This window comes from Orcinus orca, chromosome 4 (assembly GCF_937001465.1).
Source record: "Orcinus orca chromosome 4, mOrcOrc1.1, whole genome shotgun sequence".
In the NCBI taxonomy this organism is placed as follows: domain Eukaryota; kingdom Metazoa; phylum Chordata; class Mammalia; order Artiodactyla; family Delphinidae; genus Orcinus; species Orcinus orca.
Genome location: NC_064562.1, coordinates 66,093,494 through 66,121,068, shown reverse-complemented (window position 1 = coordinate 66,121,068; position 27,575 = coordinate 66,093,494). Strand labels below are relative to the sequence as shown.

General features: G+C 43.3%; 1 long non-coding RNA gene across 2 annotated transcripts in view; it reads left to right on the top strand.

Annotated features, from left to right (window-relative positions):
- LOC125964187 (uncharacterized) overlaps positions 1 to 27,575 on the top strand; it is a 1,110,464-nt gene that overhangs the window by 300,191 nt on the left and 782,698 nt on the right. The window contains exons 1-2 of one of the 2 annotated variants that reach the window (XR_007476914.1): positions 11,776 to 11,826; positions 17,195 to 17,280. This is a non-coding gene — a long non-coding RNA (uncharacterized LOC125964187). Of the gene's footprint in view, positions 1 to 11,775; positions 11,827 to 17,194; positions 17,281 to 27,575 lie in introns of those variants that run through there. The other variant, XR_007476915.1, reaches the window with a different exon arrangement.

Genomic DNA, 27,575 nt, shown 5'->3' with positions numbered 1-27,575 from the left:
TTTCCCTATCCCTGTTCATCTTCCGCAGAAATTGCAAACTGGGCCAAACAGGAGGTTAAAGGCACTGACTCTCCAAGTGGGGAGAGTGTTAGTAAAGCGTCTGGAATGTTGCACCCGAGTACCAGGGGGCGAAAACTGAGACACATTTGAACACGTTTCCCGATCACACGGTGGATCATACTCTGGGTTCCACATGCATGTTTTAGCTGAAGGAAGAATCCCTTAAACCTGGAGACTTGAGACCCATGGAATGGATACCATGCAATATGACTTCAAAGGGTCTGCATTTGCTCACCGAACCTCACCAATCCTTTCACTGCTGCGTTTATGCCGCTGTACACACGCTTGATTCTCTTTCGGAGACATATAAATCCATAGGTTTTAAGATTCTTACTAGTCAGGTATATTCTTAGGCGTTTAATATGGGGTGTTGAGTTCTCTTCGTTGAGCAAGGAGTATCTCTTGTCTATTACATATTTGGCTTACGGAACGGTATCTGTGCTAATTTCAATCTCTGGTTTTATGCAGCACCCCAACTCACCTTTCCCCTTAAGCAAGCATAAGTTTGTTTTCTACATTTGAGACCCTGTTCTGTTTTGTAATTCAGTTCCTGTGTTGCCAATTTTACATTCTGTGTAGTAGTGATATCTTATGATGTTTCTTTTTCTGAGTGACTTATTTCACTTAGAATAAACGTACCTGAATCCACTCATTATGCCGCTACGGGCCTGATGACATAGATTTCATTGCTGAGTGATATTGCATTGTACGTAAGTAGCACAACGTCTTTATCCATTTTTCGCTTTCTGCGATATTGAACTTGTACAGCAAACGAGGATCCTGTAAACAGAGCCGTCCTAAACTTTGGGGTGGTTGTGTCTTTTTGATTTTAATTTCCCTAAGCTATAGGACCATAAGTGGCAGTGCCCTAGTCTCTGTTGCTTTGTATTTTAGATGTTTCAGGAAACACCATACACTTCTCCAGAGTGGCTGTTGGCAATTTACATCCCGCCCATCAGCATAACAAGGCTCCCAGGTCTCCATGGCCTGTCCTGCCTTTCTGGATTTTACACTTCTTTCAGATGGCCCTTTTGACCGGGGGGCAGTGAGACTTCATTGTAGTGCAGATTTCCTTTGCAAGCTTGCTTGGTTGGCCAAAAAGAGCATATGCGTTTTTTCCTGAATACATTCAGGAGAAAACGCATACGCACTTTTTGGCCAAGTGCATCATTGTGGACGTTCTGACTCTTTTCCTACGCTTTACATGCAATTCCAGTCTACCTCCTGAAATCGGTTTACTGAAATTCTGCCCCGCTTTCAAGTCCTCTTGGCAGCCTTACTTCAATATATTTTTGGACGATAGCTGTCATTTATAACTCTGCAGTTTTGTGAATAACAGTACCGCTGAGCTCCTTTCTTCAATTCGCTTTCTTGTGAGCCTGCCGCAACACTGCAGGATTGCTTCAGGCCGTAGTGTGGTTCCAGGACGGCACGCTGAGACTTTGGTTAATTCCTCTTCCTGGTGGGAAATGAGAGTTAAATTTGCCCGTCCAGACACCTCCAGCTAGTCTCTCATTGGTTCTCCCTATTCCTGTTCATTTTCCGCAGAAATTGCAAACTGGGCCAAACAGGAGGTTAAAGGCACTGACTCTCCAAGTGGGGAGAGTGTTAGTAAAGCGTCTGGAATGTTGTACCCGAGTACCAGGGGACGAAAACTGAGACACATTTGAACACGTTTCCCGATCACACGGTGGATCATACTCTGGGATCCACATGCATGTTTCAGGTGAAGGAAGAATCCCTTAAAGCTGGAGAGTTGAGACCCATGGAATGGGTACCATGCAATATGACTTCAAAGGGTCTGCATTTGCTCACTGAACCTCAACAATCCTATCACTGCTGCGTTTATGCCACTGTACACACGCTTGATTCTCTTTTGGAGACATATAAATCCATAGGTTTTAAGATTCTTACTAGTCAGGTATATTCTTAGGCGTTTAATATGGGGTGTTGAGTCCACTTCGTTGAGCAAGGAGTAGCTCTTGCCTATTACATATTTGACTTATGGAACGGTATCTGTGCTAATTTCAATCTCTGGTTTTATGCAGCTCCCCAACTCACCTTTCTCCTTAAGCAAGCATAAGTTGGTTTTCTACATTTGAGACCCTGTTCTGTTTTGTAATTCAGTTCCTGTGTAGCCAAGTTTACATTCCGTGTATTAGTGATATCTTATAATGTTTCTTTTTCGGTGTGACTTATTTCACTTAGAATCATCGTACCTGAATCCACTCATTATGCTGCTACGGGCCTGATGACATAGATTTCATTGCTGAGTGATATTGCATTGTACGTAAGTACCACAACTTCTTTATCCATTTTTCGCTTTCTGCGATATTGAACTTGTACCGTAAACGAGGTTCTTGTAAACAGAGCCGGCCCAAATTTTGGGGTGGCTGTGTCTTTTTGATTTTAATTTCCCTAAGCTATAGGACCATAATTTGAAGTGCCCTAGGCTCTGTTGCTGTGTTCCTTAGGTGTTTCAGGAAACACCGTACACTTCTCCAGAGTGGCTGTTAGCAATTTACATCCCGCTCATCAGCATAACAAGGCTCCGATTTCTCCATGGCCTGTCCTGCCTTTCTGGATTTTACACTTTTTTCAGATTGCCCTTTAGACCGGGGGGGCAGTGAGACTTCATTGTAGTGCAGATTTCCTTTGCAAGCTTGCTTGGTTGGCCAAAAAGGGCATATGCGTTTTTTCCGGAATATATTCAGGAAAAAACGCATACGCCGTTTTTGGCCAAGTGCATCATTGTGGACGTTCTGCCTCTTTTCCTATGCTTTACATGCAATTCCAGTCTACCTCCTGAAATCGGTTTCCTGCAATTCTGCCCCGCTTTCAAGTCCTCTTGGCAGCCTTACTTCAAAGTATTTTTGGACGATAGCTGTCATTTATAACTCTGCAGGTTTGTGAATTACAGTGCCCCAGAACTCCTTTCTTCAACTCGCTTTCTTGTGAGCTGGCCGCAACACCGCAGGATTTCTTCAGGCCCTAGTGTGGTTCCGGCATGGCACGCTGAGCCTTTGGTTAATTCCTCTTCCTGGTGGGAAATGAGAGTTAAATTTGCCCGTCCAGACACCTCCAGCTAGTCTCTCATTGGTTCTCCCTATTCCTTTTCATTTTCCGCAGAAATTGCAAACTGCGCCAAACAGGAGGTTAAAGGCACTGACTCTCCAAGTGGGGAGAGTGTTAGTAAAGCGTCTGGAATGTTGCACCCGAGTACCAGGGGATGAAAACTGAGACACATTTGAACACGTTTCCCGATCACACGGTGGATCATACTCTGGGTTCCACATGCATGTTTTAGCTGAAGGAAGAATCCCTTAAACCTGGAGAGTTGAGACCCATGGAATGGGTACCATGCAATATGACTTCAAAGGGTCTGCATTTGCTCACCGAACCTCACCAATCCTTTCACTGCTGTGTTTATGCTGCTGTACACACGCTTGATTCTCTTTCAGAGACATATAAATCCATAGGTTTTAAGATTCTTACTAGTCAGGTATATTCTTAGGCGTTTAATATGGGGTGTTGAGTCCTCTTCGTTGAGCAAGGAGTATCTCTTGTCTATTACATATTTGACTTACGGAACGGTATCTGTGCTAATTTGAATCTCTGGTTTTATGCAGCACCCCAACTCACCTTTCCCCTTAAGCAAGCATAAGTTTGTTTTCTACATTTGAGACCCTGTTCTGTTTTGTAATTCAGTTTCTGTGTTCCCAATTTTACATTCCGTATAGTAGTGATATCTTATGATGTTTCTTTTTCTGAGTGACTTATTTCACTTAGAATCAACGTACCTGAATCCACTCATTATGCCGCTACGGGCCTGATGACATAGATTTCATTGCTGAGTGATATTGCATTGTACGTAAGTAGCACAACGTCTTTATCCATTTTTCGCTTTCTGCGATATTGAACTTGTACAGCAAACGAGGATCTTGTAAACAGAGCCGTCCTATACTTTGGGGTGGCTGTGTCTTTTTGATTTTAATTTCCCTAAGCTATAGGACCATAAGTGGAAGTGCCCTAGGCTCTGTTGCTTTGTTTTTTAGATGTTTCAGGAAACACCATACACTTCCCCAGAGTGGCTGTTGGCAATTTACATCCCGCCCATCAGCATAACAAGGCTCCCAGGTCTCCATGGCCTGTCCTGCCTTTCTGGATTTTACACTTCTTTCAGATGGCCCTTTTGACCGGGGGGCAGTGAGACTTCATTGTAGTGCAGATTTCCTTTGCAAGCTTGCTTGGTTGGCCAAAAAGGGCATATGCGTTTTTTCCTGAATACATTCAGGAGAAAACGCATACACACTTTTTGGCCAAGTGCATCATTGTGGACGTTCTGACTCTTTTCCTACGCTTTACATGCAATTCCAGTCTACCTCCTGAAATCGGTTTACTGAAATTCTGCCCCGCTTTCAAGTCCTCTTGGCAGCCTTACTTCAATATATTTTTGGACGATAGCTGTCATTTATAACTCTGCAGTTTTGTGAATGACAGTACCCCTGAGCTCCTTTCTTCAACTCGTTTTCTTGTGAGCCTGCCGCAACACTGCAGGATTGCTTCAGGCCGTAGTGTGGTTCCAGGACGGCACGCTGAGACTTTGGTTAATTCCTCTTCCTGGTGGGAAATGAGAGTTAAATTTGCCCGTCCAGACACCTCCAGCTAGTCTCTCATTGGTTCTCCCTATTCCTGTTCATTTTCCGCAGAAATTGCAAACTGGGCCAAACAGGAGGTTAAAGGCACTGACTCTCCAAGTGGGGAGAGTGTTAGTTAAGCATCTGGAATGTTGTACCCGAGTACCAGGGGACGAAAACTGAGACACATTTGAACACGTTTCCCGATCACACGGTGGATCATACTCTGGGATCCACATGCATGTTTCAGGTGAAGGAAGAATCCCTTAAAGCTGGAGAGTTGAGACCCATGGAATGGGTACCATGCAATATGACTTCAAAGGGTCTGCATTTGCTCACTGAACCTCAACAATCCTATCACTGCTGCGTTTATGCCACTGTACACACGCTTCATTGTCTTTTGGAGACATATAAATCCATAGGTTTTAAGATTCTTACTAGTCAGGTATATTCTTAGGCGTTTAATATGGGGTGTTGAGTCCACTTCGTTGAGCAAGGAGTAGCTCTTGCCTATTACATATTTGACTTATGGAACGGTATCTGTGCTAATTTCAATCTCTGGTTTTATGCAGCTCCCCAACTCACCTTTCTCCTTAAGCAAGCATAAGTGGGTTTTCTACATTTGAGACCCTGTTCTGTTTTGTAATTCAGTTCCTGTGTAGCCAAGTTTACATTCCGTGTATTAGTGATATCTTATAATGTTTCTTTTTCGGTGTGACTTATTTCACTTAGAATCATCGTACCTGAATCCACTCATTATGCTGCTACGGGCCTGATGACATAGATTTCATTGCTGAGTGATATTGCATTGTACGTAAGTACCACAATTTCTTTATCCATTTTTCGCTTTCTGTGATATTGAACTTGTACCTTAAACGAGGTTCTTGTAAACAGAGCCATCCCAAAGTTTGGGGTGGCTGTGTCTTTTTGATTTTAATTTCCGTAACCTATAGGACCATAAGTGGAAGTGCCCTAGGCTCTGTTGCTTTGTTTTTTGGTTGTTTCAGGAAACACCACACACTTCTCCGGAGTGGCTGTTGGCAATTTACATCCCGCCCATCAGCATAACAAGGCTCCCAGTTCTCCATGGCCTGTCCTGCCTATCTGGATTTTACACTTTTTTCAGATGACCCTTTTGACCGGGGGGAAGTGAGACTTCATTGTAGTGCAGATTTCCTTTGCAAGCTTGCTTGGTTGGCCAAAAAGTGCTTATGCGTTTTTTCCTGAATATATTCAGGGAAAAACACATACGCCCTTTTTGGCCAAGTGCATCATTGTGGACTTTCTGCCTCTTTTCCTGTGCTTTACATGCAATTCCAGTCTACTTCCTGAAATCGGTTTCCTGCAATTCTGCCCCACTTTCAAGTCCTCTTGGCAGCCTTACTTCAACATATTTTTGGACGATAGATGTCATTTATAACTGTGCAGGTTTGTGAATGACAGTGCCCCTGAGCTCCTTTCTTCAACTCGCTTTCTTGTGAGCTGGCCGCAACACCGCAGGATTGCTTCAGGCCCTAGAATTGTTCTGGCATGGCACGCTGAGCCTTCTGTTAATTCCTCTTCCTGGTGGGAAATGAGAGTTAAATTTACCCGTCCAGACACCTCCAGCTAGTCTCTGATTGGTTCTCCCTATTCCTGTTCATTTTCCGCAGAAATTGAAAACTGGGCCAAACAGGAGGTTAAAGGCACTGACTCTCCAAGTGGGGAGAGTGTTAGTAAAGCGTCTGGAATGTTGCACCCGAGTACCAGGGGACGAAAACTGAGACACATTTGAACACGTTTCCCGATCACATGGTGGATCATACTCTGGGTTCCACATGCATGTTTTAGCTGAAGGTAGAATCCCTTAAACATGGAGAGTTGAGACCCATGGTATGGGTAATATGCAATATGACTTCCAGGGGTCTGCATTTGCTCACCGAACCTCACCAATCCTATCACTGCTGCGTTTATGCCACTGTACACACGCTTGATTCTCTTTCAGAGACATAGAAATCCATAGGTTTTAAGATTCTTACTAGTCAGGTATATTCTTAGGCGTTTAATATGGCGTGTTGAGTCCACTTGGTTGAGCAAGGAGTAGCTCTTGTCTATTACATATTTGGCTTATGGAACGGTATCTGTGCTAATTTCAATCTTTGGTTTTATGCAGCACCCCAACTCACCTTTCCCCTTAAGCAAGCATAAGTTGGTTTTCTACATTTGAGACCCTGTTCTGTTTTGTAATTCAGTTCCTGTGTAGCCAAGTTTACATTCCGTGTAGTAGTGATATCTTATGATGTTTCTTTTTCTGTGTGACTTATTTCACTTAGAATCATCGTACCTGAATCCATTCATTATGCTTCTACGGGCCTGGTGACATAGATTTCATTGCTGAGTGATATTGAATTGTACGTAAGTACCACAACTTCTTTATCCATTTTTCGCTTTCTGTGATATTGAACATTGTTCCGTAAACGAGGTTCTTGTAAACAGAGCCGTCCCAAACTTTGGGGTGGCTGTGTCTTTTTGATTTTAATTTCCCTAAGCTATAGGACCATAAGTGGAAGTGCCCTAGGCTCTGTTGCTTTATTTTTTAGATGTTTCAGGAAACACCATACACTTCCCCAGAGTGGCTGTTGGCAATTTACATCCCGCCCATCAGCATAACAAGGCTCCCTGTTCTCCATGGCCTGTCCTGCTTTTCTGTATTTTACACTTATTTCCGATGGCCGTTTTGACCGTGGGGCAGTGAGACTACATTGTAGTGCAGATTTCCTTTGCAAGCTTGCTTAGTTGGCCAAAAAGTGCGTATGCATTTTTTCCTATATATATTCTGGAAAAAAGGCATATGCCCTTTTTGGCCAAGTGCATCGTTGTGGACGTTCTGCCACTTTTCCTATGCTTTACATGCAATTCCAGTCTACCTCCTGAAATCGGTTTCCTGCAATTCTGCCCAACTTTCAAGTCCTCTTGGCAGCCTTACTTCAATATATTTTTGGACGATAGCTGTCTTTTATAACTCTGCAGGTTTGTGAATGACAGTGCCCCTGAGCTCCTTTCTTCAACGCGCTTTTTTGTGAGCTGGCCGCAAAACCACAGGATTGCTTCAGGCCCTAGTGTGGTTCCGGCACGGCACGCTGAGCCTTTGGTTAATTCCTCTTCCTGGTGGGAAATGAGAGTTAAATTTCCCGTCCAGACACCTCCAGCTAGTCTCTCATTGGTTCTCCCTATTCCTGTTCATCTTCCGCAGAAATTGCAAACTGGGCCAAACGGGAGGATAAAGGCACTGACTCTCCAATGGGCAGAGTGTTAGTAAAGCGTCTGGAATGTTACACCCGAGTACCAGGGGAAGAAAACTGAGACACATTTGAACACGTTTCCCGATCACACGGTGGATCATACTCTGGGTTCCACATGCATGTTTTAGCTGAAGGAAGAATCCCTTAAACCTGGAGAGTTGAGACCCATGGAATGGGTACCAAGCAATATGACTTCAAAGGGTCTGCATTTGCTCACCGAACCTCACCAATCCTATCACTGCTGCATTTATGCTGCTCTGCACACGCTGTATTCTCTTTCGGAGACATATAAATCCATAGGTTTTAAGATTCTTACTAGTCAGGTATATTCTTAGGCGTTTAATATGGGGTGCTGAATCCACTTCACTGAGCAAGGTGTAGCTCTTGTCTATTACATATTTGGCTTATGGAACAGTATCTGTGCTCATTTCAATCTCTGGTTTTATGTAGCACCCCAACTCACCTTTCCCCTTAAGCAAGCATAAGTTGGTTTTCTACATTTGAGACCCTGTTCTGTTTTGTAATTCAGTTCCTGTGTAGCCAAGTTTACATTCCGTGTATTAGTGATATCTTATGATGTTTCTTTTTCTGTGTGACTTATTTCACTTAGAATCATCTTACCTGAATCCACTCATTATGCTGCTACGGGCCTGATGACATAGATTTCATTGCTGAGTGATATTGCATTGTACGTAAGTACCAGAACTTCTTTATCCATTTTTTGCTTTTTGTGATATTGAACTTGTACCGTAAACGAGGTTCTTGTAAACAGAGCCATCCCAAACTTTGGGGTGGCTGTGTCTTTTTGATTTTAATTTCCCTAAGCTATAGGACCATAAGTGGAAGTGCCCTAGGCTCTGTTGCTGTGTTTTTTGGAAGTTTCAGGAAACACCATACACTTCTCCAGAGTGGCTGTTGGCAATTTACATCCCGCCCATCAGCATAACAAGGCTCCCAGTTCTCCATGGCCTGTCCTGCCTTTCTGGATTTTACACTTTTTTCACATGGCCCTATTGACCGGGGGGCAGTGAGACTTCATTGTAGTGCAGATTTCTTTGCAAGCTTGCTTGGTTGGCCAAAAAGGGCGTATGCGTTTTTTCCTGAATATATTCAGGAAAAAACGCATACGCCCTTTTTGGCCAAGTGCATCATTGTGGACGTTCTGCCTCTTTTCCTATGCTTTACATGCAATTCCAGTCTACTTCCTGATATCGGTTTCCTGCAATTCTGCTGCACTTTCAAGTCCTCTTGGCAGCCTTACTTCAATATATTTTTGGACGATAGCTGTCATTTATAACTCTGCAGGTTTGTGAATGACCGTGCCCCTGAGCTCCTTTCTTCAACTCGCTTTCTTGTGAGCTGGCCGCAACACCGCGAGATTGCTTCAGGCCCTAGTGTGGTTCCGGCATGGCACGCTGAGCCTTTGGTTAATTCCTCTTTTGGTGGGAAATGAGAGTTAAATTTGCCCGTCCAGACACCTCCAGCTACTCTCTCATTGGTTATCCCTATTCCTGTTCATCTTACGCAGAAATAGCAAACTGGGCAAACAGGAGGTTAAAGGCACTGACTCTCCAAGTGGGGAGAGTGTTAGTAAAGTGTCTGGAATGTTGCACCCGAGTACCAGGGGACGAAAACTGAGACACATTTGAACACGTTTCCCGATCACACGGTGGATCATACTCTGGGTTCCACATGCATGTTTTAGCTGAAGTAAGAATACTTAAACCAGGAGAGTTGAGACCCATGGAATGGGTACCATGCAATATGACTTCAAAGGGTCTGCATTTGCTCACCGAACCTCACCAATCCTATCACTGCTGCATTTATGCCGCTGTACACACGCTTCATTCTCTTTCAGAGACATAGAAATCCATAGGTTTTAAGATTCTTACTAGTGATATATATACTTAGGCGTTAAATATGGGGTGTTGAGTCCACTTCGTTGAGCAAGGAGTAGCTCTTGTCTATTACATATTTGGCTTATGGAACGGTATCTGTGCTAATTTCAATCTCTGGTTTTATGCAGCACCCCAACACACCTTTCCCGATAAGCAAGCATAAGTTGGTTTTCTACATTTGAGACCCTGTTCTGTTTTGTAATTCAGTTCCTGTGTAGCCAAGTTTACATTCTGTGTAGTAGTGATATCTTATGATGTTTCTTTTTCTGAGTGACTTATTTCACTTAGAATCAACGTACCTGAATCCACTCATTATGCCGCTACGGGCCTGATGACATAGATTTCATTGCTGAGTGATATTGCATTGTACGTAAGTACCACAACGTCTTTATCCATTTTTCGCTTTCTGTGATATTGAACTTGTACCCTAAATGAGGTTCTTGTAAACAGAGCCGTCCCAAACTTTGGGGTGTCTGTGTCTTTTTGATTTTAATTTCCCTAAGCTATAGGACCATAAGTGGAAGTGCCCTAGGCTCTGTTGCTTTGTTTTTTGATGTTTCAGGAAACACCATACACTTCTCCAGAGTGGCTGTTTGCAATTTACATCCCGCTCATCAGCATAACAAGGCTCCCAGTTCTCCATGGCCTTTCCTGCCTTTCTGGATTTTACACTTTTTTCAGATGGCCCTTTTGACCGGGGGCAGTGACTTCATTGTAGTGCAGATTTCCTTTGCAAGCTTGCTTGGTTGGCCTAAAATGGCTTATGCGTTTTTTCCTGAATATATTCAGGAAAAAACGCATACACCCTTTTTGGCCAAGTGCATCATTCTGGACGTTCTGCCTCTTTTCCTATGCTTTACATGCAATTCCAGTCTACTTCCTGATATCGGTTTCCTGCAATTCTGCCCCACTTTCAAGTCCTCTTGGCAGCCTTATTTCAATATATTTTTGGACGATAGCTGTCATTTATAACTCTGCAGGTTTGTGAATGACAGTGCCCCTGAGCTCCTTTCTGCAACTCGCTTTCTTGTGAGCTGGCCGCAACACCACATGATTGCTTCAGGCCGTAGTGTGGTTCCGGCATGGCACGCTGAGCCTTTGGTTAATTCCTCTTCCTGGTGGGAAATGAGAGTTAAATTTGCCCGTCCAGACACCTCCAGCTAGTCTCTCATTGGTTCTCCCTATTCCTTTTCATTTTCCACAGAAATTGCAAACTGCGCCAAACAGGAGGTTAAAGGCACTGACTCTCCAAGTGGGGAGAGTGTTAGTAAAGCTTCTGGAATGTTGCACCCGAGTACCAAGGGATGAAAACTGAGACACATTTGAACACGTTTCCCGATCACACGGTGGATCATACTCTGGGTTCCACATGCATGTTTTAGCTGAAGGAAGAATCCATTAAACCTGGAGACTTGAGACCCATGGAATGGATACCATGCAATATGACTTCAAAGGGTCTGCATTTGCTCACCGAACCTCACCAATCCTTTCATTGCTGCATTTATGCCACTGTACACACGCTTGATTCTCTTTCGGAGACATATAAATCCATAGGTTTTAAGATTCTTACTAGTTAGGTATATTCTTAGGCGTTTAATATGGGGTGTTGAGTCCTCTTCGTTGAGCAAGGAGTATCTCTTGTCTATTACATATTTGGCTTACGAAACGGTATCTGTGCTAATTTCAATCTCTGGTTTTATGCAGCACCCCAACTCACCTTTCCCCTTAAGCAAGCATAAGTTTGTTTTCTACATTTGAGACCCTGTTCTGTTTTGTAATTCAGTTCCTGTGTTGCCAATTTTACATTCTGTGTAGTAGTGATATCTTATGATGTTTCTTTTTCTGAGTGACTTATTTCACTTAGAATAAACGTACCTGAATCCACTCATTATGCCGCTACGTGCCTGATGACATAGATTTCATTGCTGAGTGATATTGCATTGTACGTAAGTAGCACAACGTCTTTATCCATTTTTCGCTTTCTGCGATATTGAACTTGTACAGCAAACGAGGAGCTTGTAAACAGAGCCGTCCTAAACTTTGGGGTGGCTGTGTCTTTTTGATTTTAATTTCCCTAAGCTATAGGACCATAAGTGGCAGTGCCCTAGTCTCTGTTGCTTTGTATTTTAGATGTTTCAGGAAACACCATACACTTCTCCAGAGTGGCTGTTGGCAATTTACATCCCGCCCATCAGCATAACAAGGCTCCCAGTTCTCCATGGCCTGTCCTGCCTTTCTGGATTTTACACTTCTTTCAGATGGCCCTTTTGACCGGGGGGCAGTGAGACTTCATTGTAGTGCAGATTTCCTTTGCAAGCTTGCTTGGTTGGCCAAAAAGGGCATATGCGTTTTTTCCTGAATACATTCAGGAGAAAACGCATATGCACTTTTTGGCCAAGTGCATCATTGTGGACGTTCTGACTCTTTTCCTACGCTTTACATGCAATTCCAGTCTACCTCCTGAAATCGGTTTCCTGCAATTCTGCCCCGCTTTCAAGTCCTCTTGGCAGCCTTACTTCAATATATTTTTGGACGATAGCTGTCATTTATAACTCTGCAGTTTTGTGAATGACAGTACCCCTGAGCTCCTTTCTTCAACTCGCTTTCTTGTGAGCCTGCCGCAACACTGCAGGATTGCTTCAGGCCGTAGTGTGGTTCCACGACGGCACGCTGAGACTTTGGTTAATTCCTCTTCCTGGTGGGAAATGAGAGTTAAATTTGCCCGTCCAGACACCTCCAGCTAGTCTCTCATTGGTTCTCCCTATTCCTGTTCATTTTCCGCAGAAATTGCAAACTGGGCCAAACAGGAGGTTAAAGGCACTGAGTCTCAAAGTGGGGAGAGTGTTAGTAAAGTGTCTCGAATGTTGCACCCGAGTACCAGGCGACGAAAACTGAGACACATTTGAACACGTTTCCCGATCACATGGTGCTTCATAATCTGTGTTCCACATGCATATTTTAGCTGAAGGATGAATCCCTTAAAACTGGAGAGTTGAGACCCATGGAATGGGTAATATGCAGTATGACTTCAAAGGGTCTGCATTTGCTCACCGAACCTCACCAATCCTATCACTGCTGCGTTTATGCCGCTGTACATATGCTTGATTCTCTTTCGGAGACATATAAATCCATAGGTTTTAAGATTCTTACCAGTCAGGTATATTCTTAGGCGTTAAATATGGGGTGTTGAGTCCACTTCGTTGAGCAAGGTGTAGCTCTTGTCTATTACATATTTGTCTTATGGAACGGCATCTGTGCTAATTTCAATCTCTGGTTTTATGCAGCACTCCAACTCACCTTTCCCCTTAAGCAAGCATAAGTTGGTTTTCTACATTTGAGACCCTGTTCTGTTTTGTAATTCAGATCCTGTGTAGCCACGTTTACATTCCGTGTAGTAGTGATATCTTATCATTTTTCTTTTTCTGTGTGACTTATTTCACTTAGAATCATCGTACCTGAATCCACTCATTATGCTGCTATGGGCCTGATGACATAGATTTCATTGCTGAGGGATATTGCATTGTACGTAAGTAACACAACTTCTTTATCCATTTTTTGCTTTCTGTGATATTGAACTTGTACCGTAAACGAGGTTCTTGTAAACAGAGCCGTCCCAAAGTTTGGGGTGGCTGTGTCTTTTTGATTTTAATTTCCCTAACCTATAGGACCATAAGTGGAAATGCCCTAGGCTCGGTTGCTTTGTTTTTTGGTTGTTTCAGGAAACACCACACACTTCTCCGGAGTGGCTGTTGGCAATTTACATCCCGCCCATCAGCATAAGAAGGCTCCCAGTTCTCCATGGCCTGTCCTGCCTTTGTGGATTTTACACTTTTTTCAGATGGCCCTTTTGACCAGGGGGCAGTGAGACTTCATTGTAGTGCAGATTTCCTTTGCAAGCTTGCTTGGTTGGCCAAAAAGGGCGTATGCGTTTTTTCCTGAATATATTCAGGAAAAAACGCATACGCCTTTTTTGGCCAAGTGCATCATTGTGGACGTTCTGCCTCTTTTCCTATGCTTTACATGCAATTCCAGTCTACCTCCTGAAATCGGTTTCCTGCAATTCTGCCCCGCTTTCAAGTCCTCTTGGCAGACTTACTTCAATATATTTTTGGACAATAGCTGTCATTTATAACTCTGCAGGTTTGTGAATGACAGTGCCCCTGAGCTCCTTTCTTCAACTCGCTTTCTTGTGAGCTGGCCGCAACACTGCAGGATTGCTTCAGGCCCTAGTGTGGTTCCGGCACAGCACACTGAGCCTTTGGTTAATTCCTCTTCCTGGTGGGAAATGAGAGTTAAATTTGCCCGTCCAGACAGCTACAGCTAGTCCCTCATGGGTTCTCCCTATTCCTGTTCATTTTCCGCAGAAATTGAAAACTGGGCCAAACAGGAGATTAAAGGAACTGACTCTCCAGTTGGGGAGAGTGTTAGTAAAGCGTCTGGAATGTTGCACCCGAGTACCGGGGGACGAAAACTGAGACACATTTTAACACATTTCCTGATCACACGGCGGATCATACTCTGGGTTCCACATGCATGTTTTAGCTGAAGGAAGAATACTTAAACCTGGAGAGTTGAGACCCTTGGAATGGTACCATGCAATGTGACTTCAAAGGGTCTGCATTTGCTCACCGAACCTCACCAATCCTATCACTGCTGTGTTTATGCCACTGTACACACGCTTGATTCTCTTTCGGAGACATATAAATCCATGGATTATAAGATTCTTACTAGTCAGGTATATTGTTAGGCGTTTAATATGGGGTGTTGAGTCCACTTCGTTGAGCAAGGAGTAGCTCTTGTCTATTACATATTTGGCTTATGGAACGGTATCTGTGGTAATTTCAATCTCTGGTTTTATGCAGCACCCCAACTCACCTTTCGCCTTAAGCAAGCATATGTTGGTTTTCTACATTTGAGACCCTATTCTGTTTTGTAATTCAGTTCCTGTGTAGCCAAGTTTCCATTCCGTGTAGTAGTGATATCTTATGATGTTTCTTTTTCTGTGTGACTTATTTCACTTAGAATCATCGTACCTGAATCCACTCATTATGCTGCTATGGGCCTGATGACATAGATTTCATTGCTGAGTGATATTGCATTGTACGTAAGTACCACAACTTCTTTATCCATTTTTCGCTTTCTGTGATATTGAACCAGTACCGTAAACGAGGTTCTTGTAAACAGAGCCGTCCCAAACTGTGGGGTGGCTGTGTCTTTTTGATTTTAATTTCCCTAAGCTATATGACCATAAGTAGATGTACCCTAGGCTCTGTTGCTATGATTTTAGATGTTTCAGGAAACACCATACACTTCTCCAGAGTGGCTGTTGGCAATTTACATCCCGCCCATCAGCATAACAAGGCTCCCAGTTCTCCATGGCCTGTCCTGCCTTTCTGGATTTTATACATTTTTCAGATGGCCCTTTTGACCGGGGGGCAGTGAGACTTCATTGTAGTGCAGATTTCCTTTGCAAGCTTGCTTGGTTGGCCAAAAAGGGCGTATGTGTTTTTTCCTGAATATATTCAGGAAAAAATGCATACGCCCTTTTTGGCCAAGTGCATCATTGTGGACGTTCTGCCTCTTTTCCTATGCTTTATATGCTATTCCAGTCTACCTCCTGAAATCGGTTTCCTGCAATTCTGCCCTGCTTTCAATTCCTCTTGGCAGCCTTACTTCAAAATATTTTTGGACGATAGCTGTCATTTATAACTCTGCAGGTTTCTGAATTACAGTGCCCCTGAGCTCCTTTCTTCAACTCGCTTTCTTGTGAGCTGGCCGCAACACCACAGGATTGCTTTAGGCCCTTGTGTGGTTCCGGCATCGCACGCTGAGCCTTTGGTTGATTCCTCTTCCTGGTGGGAAATGAGAGTTAAATTTGCCCGTCCAGACACCTCCAGCTAGTCTCTCATTGGTTCTCCCTATTCCTGTTCATCTTACGCAGAAATTGCAAACTGGGCCAAACAGGAGCTTAAAGGCACTGACTCTCGAAGTGGGGAGAGTGTTAGTAAAGCGTCTGGAATGTTGCACCCGAGTACCAGGTGATGAAAACTGAGACACATTTGAACACGTTTCCCGATCACATGGTGGATCATACTCTGGGTTCCACATGCATGTTTTAGCTGAAGGTTGAATCCCTTAAACCTGGAGAGTTGAGACCCATGGAATGGGTACAATGCAATATGACTTCAAAGGGTCTGCATTTGCTCACCGAACCTCACCAATCCTATCACTGCTGCGTTTATGCTGCTGTACACACGCTTGATTCTCTTTCAGAGACATATAAATCCATAGGTTTTAAGATTCTTACTAGTCAGGTATATTCTTAGGCGTTTAATATGTGGTGTTGAGTCCACTTCGTTGAGCAAGGAGTAGCTCTGGTCTATTACATATTTGGCTTATGGAACGGTATCTGTGCTAATTTCAATCTCTGGTTTTATGCAGCACCCCAACTCACCTTTCCCCTAAAGCAAGCATAAGCTGGTTTTCTACATTTGAGACCCTCTTCTGTTTTGTAATTCTGTTCCTGTGTAGCCAAGTATACATTCCGTGTATTAGTGATAACTTATGATGTTTCTTTTTCTGTGTGACTTATTTCACTTAGAATCATCGTACCTGAATCCACTCATTATGCTGCTATGGGCCTGATGACATAGATTTCATTGCTGAGTGATATTGCATTGTACATAAGTACCACAACTTCTTTATCCATTTTTTGCTTTCTGTGATATTGAACTTGTACTGTAAACGAGGTTCTTGTAAACAGAGCCGTCCCAAAATTTGAGGTTGCTGTGTCTTTTTGATTTTAATATACCTAAGCTATAGGACCATAAGTGGAAGTGCCCTAGGCTCTGTTGCTTTGTTTTATAGATGTTTCAGGAAACACCATACACTTCTCCAGAGTGGCTGTTGGCAATTTACATCCCGCCCATCAGCATAACAAGGCTCCCAGTTCTCCATGGCCTGTCCTGCCTTTCTGGATTTTACACTTTTATCAGATGGCCCTTTTGACAGGGGGGCAGTGAGACTTCACTATAGTGCAGATTTCCTTTGCAAGCTTGCTAGGTTGGCCAAAAAGTGCGTATGCGTTTTTTCCTGAATATATTCAGGAAAAAACGCATACGGCCTTTTTGGCCAAGTGCATCATTGTGGACGTTCTGCCTCTTTTCCTATCCTTTCCCCTTAAGCAAGCATAAGTTGCTTTTCTATATTTGAGACCCTGTTCTGTTTTGTGATTCAATTCCTCTGTAGCCAAGTTTACATTCCACGTAATAGTGATATCTTATGATGTTTCTTTTTCTGTGTGACTTATTTCACTTAGAATCATCGTACCTGAATCCACTCATTATGGTGCTACGGGCCTGATGACATAGATTTCATTGCTGAGTGATATTGCATTGTACTTAAGTACCACAACTTCTTTATCCATTTTTCGCTTTCTGCGATATTGAACTTGTACCGTAAACGAGGTTCTTGTAAACAGAGCCGGCCCAAATTTTGGGGTGGCTGTGTCTTTTTGATTTTAATTTCCCTAAGCTATAGGACCATAATTGGAAGTGCCCTAGGCTCTGCTGCTGTGTTTCTTAGGTGTTTCAGGAAACACCATACACTTCTCCAGAGTGGCTGTTGGCAATTTACATCCTGCCCATCAGCATAACAAGGCTCCCAGTTCTCCATGGCCTGTCCTGCTTCTCTGGATTTTACACTTTTTTCAGATTGCCCTTTAGACCGGGGGGCAGTGAGACTTCATTTTAGTGCAGATTTCCTTTGCAAGCTTGCTTGGTTGGCCAAAAAGTTCGTATGCGTTTTTACGCATATGCCGTTTTTGGCCAAGTGCATCATTGTGGACATTTTGCCTCTTTCCTATGCTTTACATGCAATTCCAGTCTACCTCCTGAAATCGGTTTCCTGCAATTCTGCCCCGCTTTCAAGTCCTCTTGGCAGCCTTACTTGAATATATTTTTAATGATAGCTGTCATTTATAACTCTGCAGGTTTCTGAATTACAGTGCCACTAGGTTCCTTTCTTCAACTCGCTTTCTTGTGAGCTGGCCGCAACACCGCAGGATTACTTCAGGCCCTAGTGTGGTTCCGGCATGGCACGCTGAGCCTTTGGTTAAATCCTCTTCCATGTGGGTAATGAGAGTTAAATTTGCCCGTCCAGACACCTCCAGCTAGTCCCTCATTGGTTCTCTCTATTCCTGTTCATTTTCCGCAGAAATTGCAAACTGGGCAAAACAGGAGTTAAAGGCACTGACTCTCCAAGTGGGGAGAGTGTCAGTAAAGCATCTGGAATGTTGCACCCGAGTACCAGGGGACGAACACTGAGACACATTTGAACACGTTTCCCGATCACACGGTAGATCATACTCTGGGTTCCACATGCATGTTTTCGCTGAAGGAAGAGTCCCTTAAACCTGCAGAGTTGAGACCCATGGAATGGGTACCATGCAATATGACTTCAAAGGGTCTGCATTTGCTCACCGAACCTCACCAATCCTATCACTGCTGCGTTTATGCCGCTGTACACACGCTTGATTCTCTTTCGGAGACATATAAATCCATAGGTTTTAAGATTCTTACTAGTCAGGTATATTCTTAGGCGTTTAATATGGGATGTTAAGTCCACTTCGTTGAGCAAGGAGTAGCTCTTGTCTATTACATATTTGGCTTATGGAACGGTATCTGTGCTAATTTCAATCTCTGGTTTTATGCAGCACCCCAACTCACCTTTCCCCTTAAGCAAGCATAAGTTGGTTTTCTACATTTGAGACACTGTTCTGTTTTGTAATTCAGTTCCTGTGTAGCCAAGTTTACATTCCGTGTATTAGTGATATTTTATGATGTTTCTTTTTCTGTGTGACTTATTTCACTTAGAATCATCGTACCTGAATCCACTCATTATGCTGCTACGGGCCTGATGACATATATTTCAATGCTGAGTGATATTGCATGGTACGTAAGTACCACAACTTCTTTATCCATTTTTCGCTATCTGTGATATTGAACTTGTACCGTAAACGAGGTTCTTGTAAACAGAGCCGTCCCAAACTTTGGGGTGGCTGTGTCTTTTTGATTTTAATTTCCCTAAGCTATAGGACCATAAGTGGAAGTGCCCTAGGCTCTGTTGCTTTGTTTTGTAGATGTTTCAGGAAACACCATACACTTTTCCAGAGTGGCTGTTGGCAATTTCCATCCCACCCTTCAGCATGACAAGGCTCCCAGTTCTCCATGTGCTGTCCCGCCTTTCTGGATTTTACACTTTTTTCAGATGGCCCTTTTGACCGGGGGGCAATGAGACTTCATTGTAGTGCAGATTTCCTTTGCAAGCTTGCTTGGTTGGCCAAAAAGGGCGTATGCGTTTTTTCCTGAATATATTCAGGAAAAAACGCATACGCCCTTTTTGGCCAAGTGCATCATTGTTGACGTTCTGCCTCATTTCCTATGCTTTACATGGAATTCCAGTCTACCTCCTGAAATCGGTTTCCTGCAATTCTGCCCCACTTTCAAGTCCTCTTGGGAGCCTTACTTCAGTATATTTTTGGATGATAGCTGTCATTTATAACTCTGCAGATTTGTGAATTACAGTGCCCCTGAGCTCCTTTCTTCAACTCGCTTTCTTGTGAGCTGGCCGAAACACCGCAGGATTGCTTCAGGCCCTAGTGTGGTTCTGGCACGGCATGCTGAGCCTTTGGTTAATTCCTCTTCCTGTTGGAAAATGAGAGTTAAATTTTCCCGTCCAGATACCTACAGCTAGTCTCTCATTGGTTTTCCCTATTCCTGTTCATTTTCCGCAGAATTTGCATACTTGGCCAAAGGGGAGGTTAAAGGCACTGACTCTCCAAGTGGGGAGAGTGTTAGTAAAGCGTCTGGAATGTTGCACCCGAGTACAAGGGGACGAAAACTGAGACACATTTGAACACGTTTCCCGATCACAAAGTGGATCATACTCTGGGTTCCACATGCATGTTTTAGCTGAATGAAGAATCCCTTAAACCTGGAGAGTTGAGACCCATGGAATGGGTACCATGCAATATGACTTCAAAGGGTCTGCATTTGCTCACCGAACCTCACCAATCCTATCACTGCTGCGTTTATGCCGCTGTACACACACTTGATTCTCTTTCAGAGACGTATAAATCCATAGGTTTTAAGATTCTTACTAGTCAGGTATATTCTTAGGCGTTTAATATGGGGTGTTGAGTCCACTTCGTTGAGCAAGGAGTAGCTGTTGTCTATTACATATTTGGCTTATGGAACGGTATCTGTGCTAATTTCAATCTCTGGTTTTATGCAGCACCCCAACTCACCTTTCCCCTTAAACAAGCATAAGTTGGTTTTCTACATTTGAGACCCTGTTCTGTTTTGTAATTCAGTTCCTGTGTAGCCAAGTTTACATTCCGTGTAGTAGTGATATCTTATGATGTTTCTTTTTCTGTGTGACTTATTTCACTTAGAATCATCGTACCTGAATCCACTCATTATGCTGCTACGGGCCTGATGACATAGATTTCATTGCTGAGTGATATTGCATTGTACGTAAGTACCACAACTTCTTTATCCATTTTTCGCTTTCTGTGATATTGAACTTGTACCGTAAACGAGGTTCTTGTAAACAGATCCGTCCCAAATTTTCGGGTGGCTGTGTCTTTTTGATTTTAATTTCCCTAAGCTATAGGACCATAAGTAGAAGTGCCCTAGGCTCTGTTGCTTGTTTTCTAGATGTTTCAGGAAACAACATACACTTCTCCAGAGTGGCTGTTGGCAATTTACATCCCGCCCACCAGCATAACAAGGCTCCCAATTCTCAATGGCCTGTCCTGCCTTTCTGGATTTTATACTTTTTTCAGATGGCCCTTTTGACCGGGGGGCAGTGAGACTTCATTGTAATGCAGATTTCCTTTGCAACCTTGCTTGGTTGGCGAAAAAGGGCGTATGCGTTTTTTCCTGAATATATTCAAGAAAAAACGCATATGCCCTTTTTGGCCAAGTGCATCATTGTGGAAGTTCTGCCGCTTTTCCTATGCTTTACATGCAATTCCATTCTACCTCCTGAAATCGGTTTCCTGCAATTCTGCCCCGTTTTGAAGTCCTCTTGGCAGCCTTATTTCAATATATTTTTGAACGATAGCTGTCATTTATAACTCTGCAGGTTTGTGAATTACAGTGCCCCTGAGCTCCTTTCCTCAACTTGCTTTCTTGTGAGCTGGCCGCAACACCGCAGGATTGCTTCAGGCCCTAGTATGGTTCCGGCATGGCACACTGAGCCTTTGGTTAATTCCTCTTCCTGGTGGGAAATGAGAGTTAAATTTGCCCGTCCAGACACCTCCAGCTAGTCTCTCATTGGTTCTCCCTATTCCTGTTCATCTTACGCAGAAATTGCAAACTGGGCCAAAGAGGAGGTTAAAGGCACTGACTCTCCAAGTGGGGAGAGTGTTAGTAAAGCATCTGGAATGTTGCACCCGAGTACCAGGGGACGAAAACTGAGACACATTTGAACACATTTCCCGATCACACGGTGGATCATACTCTGGGTTTCACATGCATGTTTTAGCTGAAGGAAGAATCCCTTAAACCTTCAGATTTGAGACCCATGGAATGGGTACCATGCAATATGACTTCAAAGGGTCTGCATTTGCTCCCCGACCCTCACCAATTCTATCACTGCTTCGTGTATGCCGCTGTACACACGCTTGATTCTCTTTCGGAGACTTATATATCCATAGGTTTTAAGATTCTTACTAGTCAGGTATATTCTTAGGCGTTTAATATGGGGTGTTCAGTCCACTTCGGTGAGCAAGGAGTAGCTCTTGTCTATTACGTATTTGGCATATGGAATGGTATCTGTGCTAATTTCAATCTCTGGTTTTATGCAGCACACCAACTCACCTTTCCCCTTAAGCAAGCATAAGTTGGTTTTCTACATTTGAGACCCTGTTCTGTTTTGTAATTCAGTTCCTGTGTAGCCAAGTTTACATTCCGTGTATTAGTGATATCTTATGATGTTTCCTTTTCTGTGTGACTTATTTCACTTAGAATCATCGTACCAGAATCCACTCATTATGCTGCTACGGGCCTGATGACATAGATTTCATTGCTGAGTGATATTGCATTGTACGTAAGTACCACAACTTCTTTATCCATTTTTTGCTTTCTCTGATATTGAACTTGTACCGTAAATGAGGTTCTTGTAAACAGAGCCGTCCCAAACATTGGGGTGGCTGTGTCTTTTTGATTTTAATTTCCCTAAGCTATAGGACCATAAGTGGAAGTGCCCTAGGCTCTGTTGCTTTGTTTTTTAGATGTTTCAGGAAACACCATACACTTCTCCAGAGTGGCTGTTGGCAATTTACATCCCACCCATCAGCATAACAAGGCTCCCAGTTCTCCATGGCCTGTCCTGCCTTTCTGGATTTTACACTTTTTTCAGATGGCCCTTTTGACCCAGGGGCAGTGAGACTGCATTGTAGTGCAGATTTCCATTGCAAGCTTGCTTGGTTGGCCAAAAAGGGCGTATGCGTTTCCTCCTGAATATATTCAGGAAAAAACACATATGCCCTTTTTGGCCAAGTGCATCATTGTGGACGTTCTGCCTCTTTTCCTATGCTTTACATGCAATTCCAGTCTACCTCCTGAAATCGGTTTCCTGCAATTCTGCCACGCATTCAAGTCCTCTTGGCAGCCTTACTTCAATATATTTTTGGACGATAGGTGTCACTTATAACTCTGCAGGTTTGAGAATTACAGTGCCCCTGAGCTCCTTTCTTCAACTCGCTTTCTTGTGAGCTGGCCGCAACACCGCAGGATTGATTCAGGCCTTAGTGTGGTTCCAGCACGGCACACTGAGCCTTTGGTTAATTCCATTTCCTGGTGGGAAATGAGAGTTAAATTTGCCCGTCCAGACACCTCCAGCTAGTCTCTCATTGATTCTCCCTATTCCTGTTCATTTTCCGCAGAAATTGCAAACTGGGCCAAACAGGAGGTTAAAGGCACTGACTCTCCAAGTGGGGAGAGTTAGTAAAGCGTCTGCAATGTTGCACCCGAGTACCAGGGGATGAAAACTGAGACACATTTGAACACGTTTCCCGGTCACACGGTGCATCATACCCTGGGTTCCACATGCATGTTTTAGCTGAAGGAAGAATCCCTTAAACATGGAGAGTTGAGACCCATGGAATGGGTACCATGCAATATGACTTCAAAGTGTCTGCATTTGCTCACTGAACCTCACCAATCCTATCACTGCTGCGTGTATGCCGCTGTACACACGCTTGATTCACTTTCGGAGACATATAAATCCATAGGTTTTAAGATTCTTACTAGTCAGGTATATTCTTAGGCGTTTAATATGAGATGTTGAGTCCACTTCGTTGAGCAAGGAGTAGCTCTTGTCTATTACATATTTGGCTTATGGAACGGTATCTGTGCTAATTTCAATCTCTGGTTTTATGCAGCACCCCAACTCACCTTTCCCCTTAAGCAAGCATAAGTTGGTTTTCTACATTTGAGACCCTGTTCTGTTTTGTAATTCAATTCCTGTGTAGCCAAGTTTACATTCCGTGTAGTAGTGATATCTTATGATGTTTCTTTTTCTGTGTGACTTATTTCACTTAGAATCATCGTACCTGAGTCCACTCATTATGCTGCTACGGGCCTGATGACATAGATTTCATTGCTCAGTGATATTGCATTGTACGTAAGTACCACAACTTCTTTATCCATTTTTCGCTTTCTGTGATATTGAACTTGTACCGTAAACGAGGTTCTTGTAAACAGAGCCGTCCCAAACTTGGGGTGGCTGTGTCTTTTTGATTTTAATTTCCCTAAGCTATAGGACCATAAGTGGAAGTGCCGTAGGCTCTGTTGCTTTGTTTTTTAGATGTTTCAGGAAACACCATACACTTCTCCAGATTGGCTGTTGGCAATTTACATCCCGCCCATCAGTATAACACGGCTCCCAGTTCTCCATGGCCTGTCCTGCCTTTTTGGATTTTACACTTTTTTCAGATAGCCCTTTTGACCGGGGGGCAGTGAGACTTCATTGTAGTGCAGATTTCCTTTGCAAGCTTGCTTGGTTGGCCAAAAAGGGCGTTTGCGTTTTTTCCTGAATATATTCAGGAAAAAACTCATACGCCCTTTTTGGCCAAGTGCATCATTGTGGACGTTCTGCCTCTTTTCCTATGCTTTACATGCAATTCCAGTCTACCTCCTGAAATCGGTTTCCTGCAATTCTGCCCCGCTTTCAAGTCCTCTTGGCAGCCTTACTTCAATATATTTTTGGACGATAGCTGTCATTTATAACTCTGCAGGTTTGTGAATGACAGTGTCCCTGAGCTCCTTTCTTCAACTCGCTTTCTTGTGAACTGGCCGCAACACCGCAGGATTGCTTCAGGCCCTAGTGTGGTTCCGGCACCGCACGCTGAGCCTTTGGTTAATTCCTCTTCCTGGTGGGAAATGAGAGTTAAATTTGCCCGTCCAGACACCTCCAGCTAGTCTCTCATTGGTTCTCCCTAATCCTGTTCATTTTCCACAGAAATTGCAAACTGGGCCAAACAGGAGGTTAAAGGCACTGACTCTCCAAGTGGGCAGAGTGTTAATAAAGCGTCTGGAATGTTGCACCCGAGTACCAGGGGACGAAAACTGAGACACATATGAACACATTTCCCGATCACACGGTGGATCATACTGTGGGTTCCACATGCATGTTTTAGCTGAAGGAAGAATCCCTTAAACCTGGAGAGTTGAGACCCATGGAATGGGTACCATGCAATATGACTTCAAAGGGTCTGCATTTGCTCACCGAACCTCACCAATCCTATCACTGTTGCATTTATGCTGCTGTACACACGCTTGATTCTCTTTCGGAGACATATAAATCCATAGGTATTAATATTCTTACGAGTCAGGTATATTCTTAGGCGTTTAGTATGTGGTGTTGTGTCCACTTCGTTGAGCAAGGAGTAGCTCTTGTCTATTACATATTTGGCTTATGGAACGGTATCTGTGCTAATTTCAATCTCTGGTTTTATGCAGCACCCCAACTCACCTTTCCCCTTAAGCAAGCATAAGTTGGTTTTCTACATTTGAGACCCTGTTCTGTTTTGTAATTCAGTTCCTGTGTAGCCAAGTTTACATTCCGTGTATTAGTGATATCTTATGATGTTTCTTTTTCTGTGTGACTTATTTCACTTAGAATCATCGTACCTGAATCCACTCATTATGCTGCTATGGGCCTGATGACGTAGATTTCATTGCTGAGTGATATTGCGTTGTACGTAAGTACCACAACTTCTTTATCCATTTTTCGCTTTCTGTGATATTGAACTTGTACCGTAAACAAGGTTCTTGTAAACAGAGCCGTCCCAAACTTTGGGTTGGCTGTGTCTTTTTGATTTTAATTTCCCTAAGCTCTAAGACCATAAGTGGAAGTTCCCTAGGCTCTGTTGCTTTGTTTTTTAGATGTTTCAGGAAACACTATACACTTCTCCAGAGTGGCTGTTGGCAATTTACATCCCGCCCATCAGTATAACAAGCTCCCATTTCTCCATGGCCTGTCCTGCCTTTCTGGATTTTACACTTTTTTCAGATGGCCCTTTTGACTGGGGGGCAGTGAGACTTCATTTTAGTGCAGATTTCCTTTGCAAGCTTGCTTGGTTGGCCAGAAAGTGCGTATGCGTTTCTTCCTGAATATATTCAGGAAGAAACGCATACGCCCTTTTCGGCCAAGTGCATGATTGTCGATGTTCTGAGTCTTTTCATATGGTTTCGATGCAATTCCAGTCTGCCTCCTGAAATCGGTTTCCTGCAATTCTGCCTTGGTGTCAGTGCCTCTTCATAGCCTTACCTCAATATACTTTTGGAAAATAGTTGGCCTGTATAACTCTGCAGGTTTTTGAATTGCAGTTGCCCTTAGTTCCATTTTTCAGCTCTTATTTTTGTGATCTTGCCTCATATCCACAGGATTTCTTCAGGCCCTATTCTTCTTCTGGTGCACCTTGCTGTGCCTTTGGTTAATTCTTCTTCCTATGTGAAATTAGAGTGACATGTGGCCATTGAAACCGCTACAGCTATTTTCTCACTGGTTCCCCCTATTCCCATTCATCCTCCGCACTAACTGCAGACTGTGCGATACCGGAACTTAAAGGCATTGACTCTCCATGTGGGGATGTTGTTAGTAAAGTGGCTGGAATGTTGATCCGGAGCCCCAGGAGAGGAAAATGAGGTGCATTTTAGAAACCTTTCCCGATCATATGGTATACCATCTGCTGGATTTCCCATGCATGGTTTAGCTGTAGGAAGATTCCCTTCAACCTGGAGTGTTGGGACCCTTGGAATGAGTAGCATGAAGTATTGCATTAAACTTTCGGCAGTTGCTCACCAAAGCTCACCAATCCTCTCAGCCCCAAGTGTCCAGCCTTATGTCTTATCCAGCTGTGGGTTTATATGTGGTCATTCCAGGTTGCATCACAGCCCCTGAGCGAATTTTGTAAGAATTTTTCTCTCTTTCATTGTTTCTGCGTTTTGGTTTTAAAATTTATTTCTATAATGGGGTTTAGCTCATTTTCACTGCTGTGTTTGTGCCGCTCTGCACACACTTGATTCCCTTATGGAGATATATCAATACATGGGTTTTAAGATTCTTATTACTCAGATATATTTCTCTGCGGTGTATAGGGTGTGTTGAGGTCAGTTCATTGAGCAAGGTGTAGATCTTGTCTAATACCTATTTGGTTTATTGAACGGTATCTGTGCTAATTTCAAACTCTGGTTTTATGCATCACCCCACCTCTCCTTTCCCCTTAAGCTGACATAAGTGTGTTTTCTAAATGTGAGACACTGTTCTGTTTTGTAATTCATTTTTTGTGCAGCCATATTTATCCTCCCTCTATAAGTGATATCTTATGATATGTTTCTTTTTCTGTTTGACTTATTTCAAGTAGTATTATCGGAACTAAATCCACTCTTTATCCTTCTACTAGCCTTATTACATTGATTTCATGGTGAAGAGATATTCCGTTGTACGTAAGTATCACATTTTCTTTATCCATTGTTCTCTGTCCTGGGATATTTAAGGTGTACTGAAGTTGAGGTTCTTGTAAACAGAGTAGCCCTAAACTGTGGTGTGCTTGTGTCTTGTTGAGTTTTAGACTTCCCTAGATATACTCCCGTGATTGGAAGTGCCCTATGCTCTGTAGCTCTGTTTTTTAGATGATTTAGGAACCACCATACACTTCTCCAGAGTGGCTCTCGGCAGTTCACACACTGTCCATCAGCGTATAAAGGCTCCCTGTTCTCCATGGCCTGTCCTGCATTTCTGGTTTTTACAATTTTTTCGGATGGCCCTTTTGACCGGTGGGAAATGAGACTTCTTTGTTGTGCACATTTGCATTGCTTGCTTGCTTGGTTGCCCATAAAGTGCGTATGCGTTTTTTCCTGGATATATTCAGGAAAAAACGCATACTCCCTTTTGGGCCAACTGCATCATTGTCGAAATTCTGCCGCTTTTCATGTGCTTTAAAGACGAGTCCAATCTATCTCTTGAAATCTGTTTCTTGCAATTCTGTCTTGCATTCAGATCCTCTTCTTTGCCTTACCTCAACATATTTTTGGATGTTAGTTTTCATTTATAACTCTGCAGGTTTGTGAATTGCAGTGACCCTGAGCTCCATTTTTTAAGTTGCTCTTTTGTGAACTGGCCTCAAA